Here is a 6,301-nt window from a genome sequence, read left to right as displayed (position 1 = left end):
TAATATCACCAATCACTCATATCCGTTCAGTTGTCTCATCATATGCGTGTTACATATTCTCAAAAGGCTAAATTTCGTAATATTGTTACCAAGGACAGATATAACAACTTCGAAATAGGTCTTTAATACTAAAACTGTAATATGTTGAGAAAAACCAAGTTATGACACTTCTTTTCAATGGAGGATTGCCATATAGTATATATATCAATAATGTGGAGAAAGGTCAAAATCATATGCTTTGCTTTAGTTGTGGAAAAGAATTGATTTGGGGAAATATCATGCATTGACAATTCAGGGAGATGCAAACGTTGAGTTCGGGATGCACAGATTAAAGATTTTCTTTTTACCAGAGCTGGTTCTGCTACTTCTGATAACTTTTAAAAAATAAACAATTATGAAAACATGATAGAGAACGCAAATCCTTGACAACCGCTTATCCTGAAAATAAAAAATAGGAAATAAATAAGAATGCCGCTAAATGAAAAAAAAAAGAACCATTAGAATAAATGAAGTCTCATGATCTGAGCGTCATTGATGAGTCTTGTGTATACGAAAAGTGCGTGTCTGACGTATTAAAAAAAAGGCCTGGTACCTTTGATAACTATTGTATTAATCTTATTTGATTCTCAATCTTAATTAAAAAAAAAAAGCACATACTCTGTGTCCATGCTTCGTCACATTGTTCTACTTTCTGTTTGTAATTATGAATGATATTAAACATATACAGTTGGCAATCATTGATATACTAGTACTAAAGGATTTATAATTAATTTTAGTAATCATAGTTTTTGTGACTCTCACATATATCCCATTTAAATTAAGATACCATAATCACATTTATACATGTGTTATGGATGTTGATTCCAGGCTATGAGATCGGCGTTACCATTTTTGAAGGTGTGCATTATTACGACAAAACCGTTAATGGCTTTACTCGACAAATTGGCACGAAACATAAAACGCAACTTACGTAATGACAAAAAACACAAAGTACACATCTAAGAATTTTCGCAGTTACTGAAACTATAAACAACATATATGTAAATCATGTTTTCCAGAATAAACTATCAATCAGAACATCCAACAGATTAAGTGTAAAGATTAAAAGATGTCATAAACAGTCTGAATAAAATGACTATGTGAAACGGCAAAATAAAAAGTCATAATATCGACAAGATTTGTAGTTTTAATAGATTGTTTCTATGTATGTTGCATTGTCGTTTGTTTTGTTGCACTTTAGTGTTCTGTTGTTTCATTGTTTTCCTCTTTTAAAATTGATATGTTTCCCTTGGTTTTAGTTTGTAACCCAGATATGTTTTCTCTCAATCGATTTATGACTTTTGAACAGCGGTATACTATTGTTGCCTTTATTTGGGCCATACGCTTTCATAAATATATGGCAGTCTTTAGTTATGTTTCAATTTATCACATTATAGGTACATATGATGTGTAGTTGCTGTGATTGATTTCACGTGATACCTGCACCCAGGACTATATTTATACATATCGTGTGTTCTTGCTGTCATTGCTTGTCTGTTTTAACTGGTCCAAGAAAAACATTCATACTTATTGTGTGTGTTTGCTGCCATTGCTTGTCCGTTTTAACTTGTCCAAGAAAAACATTCATACTTATTGTGTGTGTTTGCTGCCATTGCTTGTCCGTTTTAACTGGTCCAAGAAAAACATTCATATGTATTGTGTGTGTTTGCTGCCATTGCTTGTCCGTTTTAACTCGTCCAAGAAAAACATTCATACTTATTGTGTGTGTTTGCTGCCATTGCTTGTCCGTTTTAACTTGTCCAAGAAAAACATTCATACTTATTGAGTGTGTTTGCTGCCATTGTTTGTCCGTTTTACCTGCTTCAAGGGATTCTTTCTTGATATTGTTCGTTTGTACCTGCTACCAGGAAAACCTTCACACAGATAGTGTATTTGTGCTGCCTTTGTTTCTCCTATGTTTCTGAACCCAGGACTATCTTCATACATGTAGTGTGTTTTGCTGTCATTGTTTGTCCGTTGAACCCCCACCAAGAACTTTTTTGGAATTTTGGATCCTCAATGTTCCTCAACTTTGTACTGGTTTGGCTTTATAGATATTTTGAGCGTCACTGATGAGCCTTATGTAGACGAAACGCGCGTCTGGCGTACTAAATTATAATCCTGGTACCTTTGATAACTGTATATTGTGTGTTTTAAATGCCAGTGTTTGCCCTTTCTACCTTTACCCAGGACTACCTTTATACATATTGTGTTTTTTTGCTGCTGTTGTTTGCCCGTTTGATCAGGACCCATAACCACCTTCATACATATTGTATGATTTAACTGTCATTGTTTGTCCGCTTTTACCTTGACCGAGAAATACCTTCATACATGTTGTGTTTTTTAATTCCTTTTTTTGTCTGTTATTACCTGGATCAAGGAAAACCCTCGTATATTTTTTGTGTTTTTGCTGCCATTGTTTGACCGGTTTTACCTGGACCCAGGAAAACATTCATACCTACTGTGTGTTTTAACTGCCAATGTTTGTCCATTCTACTTAACCCAAGACTTCCTTCATACAAATTGTGTGTTTTTTGCTGCCATTGTTTGCCCATTTTGACCTGGACCCAGGAATACCTTTATTGGTACTGTGTGTTTTTGCTGCCATTGTTTGTCCGTTGTTCCTGCACTCAGGACTTAGTCGACCTTTATACATATTTTGTGGTTTAACTGCCATTGTTTGTTGCTTTAACCTGGACCCAAGACTACCTTAAAAAAAGATCAAAGAAGCCAGGTTATTTGAATTCACGTTCAGATATATTGATGATATTCTTTCCATTAACAATCCAAACTTTTTCATTGGGTTTCCCTAAATATATCTCTCAGAGCTAAATTGAAGAAACAACAGACGCGGCTTTCCCAACCTCATTTTTAGACTTATACCTCGAATTTGGCATACACGCTAATATCAGTACCAGAATCTATGACAAATGAGACGATTTTAATTTTGAAAATATCAATTCCCCCATCTTAGTAGCAATATACCAATTTCACCTGCATATGGAGTATACAATTCCCTAGTTATTCGGTTTTCAAAAGTTGAAGCTTCTACTCAGACTATGTAAAACGTGACCAGTATCTGACCAGAAAATTTGTAAACCAGGCATATGTTAAAGAACGTATCGTTTTTTTCTAAACAACAAAATCATCGGAAGGTACCAAAAACCTTGTTGACAAATATTCCGTACCAGCTTCTCAAATAGTACACGATAGTCTTGAACTATAGATTCTAGGTACTGACGTTGTTTATCATCTTAATGACGTGGTATAGTATTCTTTTATATGTCTTTATGAATATTACTTTTTCTGTTAAATATGTTTTGGTGATATTCATTTGACGTGACTCTGTACATCCAGTCATTGTGTTATTAGTCTATAATAATTTGTATATTCTTTATATAGTCTAGTATGGCGTTCATTATCACTGAACTAGTATATATATTTGTTTAGGGGCCAGCTGAAGGACGCCTCCGGGTGCGGGAATTTTCCGCTGCATTGAAGACCTGTTGATGACCTTCTGCTGTTGTCTGTTCTTCTATGGTCGGGTTGTTGTCTCTTTGACACATTCCCCATTTCCATTCTCAATTTTATCTTGTCTTGCATTTTCGCTTATGTGCTTTGTCTGTATGCCTTTAATGTTCCTTTGATACATATGACGTGGCTCTGTACTTATACATCCCGTAACTGTGTTATTGTTCTATGGTAAATTTTTGTATACTTGTAATTGTCTTTTAATTTTTCTAATGTGTCTTGTCTATCCTTTTTTGTGCTTTTCTGTAATATATCTGTTAAGTTTTATAGTGAATAAGATTTTAACAAAATGTTGACTGCTGTACCCTTTTTGGACATTTTTACCTAGCATTATATCTTTCTGTTCTTTTCACACATCATTGTCAATATAATGGAATTGGATGCGATTGTCATGCAAGGGAGATGTTTAGCTAACCAAAGAAAACAGGTTTAATCCACCATTTTCTGAATAAGAAAATGCCTGTATCAAGTCAGGAATATATTAGTTGTTATTCATTCGTTTGACGTGTTTGAACTTTTGATTTTGCCATTTGATTAGTGACCTTTCGTTTTTAGTTTTCCTCGGAGTTCAGTATTTTTAGTGTTGTCAAATCGAACAGTTTTGAATAACCGGTTATACCTGATATTTGGGTTTATATGACTTTAAAAAAATAGTTGTGAAGAAAACAATTATATGGTGTTGCACTTCGTTTTTCGCTACGGCCCTTTGAAAATACCCAATTTTGATGATTTTCCCATTTTTCATCAATTTTTACCTGTTTTGGGGCTATAATCATGAAAAAAATCACAGTTCCACTATTAAACTTTTTTGCATACTTTCAATAAAGATGAAGTGGACCAGTCTGAATAAAGTAAACTTAAAAAAAACTTTAGGTAGGTGTTAATATAAGAAAGTTTCATCATATTTTGATGCTTTTTTGTGTAAAATTTACCATGTTGTCAATTTTGTAAATTTGTGATTGTTCTCAGTTTTAAGAACAACATTCATATTATTTCATTTTTTTCTTATAAATGAATGACAAAATACATATCTAAGAAATTTGAAAAGACAAAAATGATATGATTCTTGTAAAATCATTTTTTGTACCCTCACCTATTTTCTCGAAAATTTGGCTAAAAGACTGACTTGATTGGTCGAAAATTTTAAAAACTGGAATACTCACAAACTATTCATTGTAACTAAACAAGTTTTTCACAGAGTTATGTTTGATTATAATATTTGAAAAAATCATTGATATTTTCCACTTATATCACATGTTTTGAAAACAATTCCAGAACGAGATTTCAACGAGACTGAAATGAAAGACAAATACATCCTTAATCTGGTTGAATTGAAAATGTCTGAAATAGATGATATCTTAATATTTTTTTATGTCTGAGAAAATAATGTGGGGTGTTTTAATTTGAAATAATTTAGCCTGTTACTCGTATCAAGTATGCATTAATTACATTCACGTTGATATTGCATTAATTACATTCACGTTGATATGCATTTCGCAATATTTGAGTTGGCGTTTAAAGCATCAAAAAGCCTTGAACGATCGAGCTTGCACATTCAGATGTAGGTCTTCGCAATATCAAATCATAAATAAAATATTAGGGTTAATCGTGATATCAAATCGGATTACTGATTGAAATTACTGTTTAAAGGGGCACTAGCTACGAGATATAATAAAAATATATAATAGTGAAATAATAATTTGCTTTTATCAGCTAAAATGGTTCAATTTTGTCAAATTAAACTAATTAACATTGATAATGAATTATTCACTTGCAAGTGAATAGTTCGACCTCATTAAATCCGTATTCATGTGAACTCCAATTTAATCCCGTAGAAAGACAAAGAATAACGCATGTATTGTCCGTGTACGGGTATTTAAAGGAAACGAATGTCAGCATTGAAAGTGAAGCTACGGTAAATAATATGATTAACTGATTCGATCCACACAAAATTATTCTTTTAAAGGTAAAAACGACGATAAACATAAATTTTTAGTCTATAATACAAAATTTAACAGACTTATAAGAATCTAATTGCACGAGTTGCTTAATCTATTTATATCTTTCTTTATGTTTACATCGCTTATATGGTCATAGAAGGTCAACTCGATAGTTAATTAGATGGCGTCTTTGCTAAAATTCACACGAAACGAAGCTACATCTTATTGAGACCATGTCCTGTAAATTGTTAATATTATACTTTTGACAGTTTGGAAAAATGTTTTACATTGCTATAAATGAAATATGAGAATTTGTGTCAAATCGGTGAACATGAATTTGGCAGCCAGTGCCCCTTTAAAAACATGTATACTAAGTTTGTTTCCTTAAGATCTTGCCCCGAGCTAATTAATATTATATTGTTAGGATATCAATCAATATATTGGACAATTGATCTGTCAAATTAATTACAAGGACCATAATTTGTTAAAGAGGCACTAGCTGTCAAATCCATGTTCACCGATTTTAATCAAATTCTCAAATTTGATTTATAACAATATAAAACATTTATCTAAACAATTAAACGTCGGAAATAAACAATTTTCAGGGCACAGGCATGAACATACATAGCTTCCTTTCGTGTGTATTTTAGTCAAGACGCCATCTGATTAATCATCAAGTTGACCTCTAAAGTCATCCGATGAACATATAAGCGATATAAAAATAAATATAAATATAAATAGATTAAGCAAACTCGTGCTGTTGGATTAATCTAGGTCAATTTAATTTCATA

Source organism: Mytilus edulis, chromosome 2 (assembly GCF_963676685.1).
Source record: "Mytilus edulis chromosome 2, xbMytEdul2.2, whole genome shotgun sequence".
NCBI lineage: Eukaryota > Metazoa > Mollusca > Bivalvia > Mytilida > Mytilidae > Mytilus > Mytilus edulis.
Note: the sequence above shows the minus strand (reverse complement) of the source record.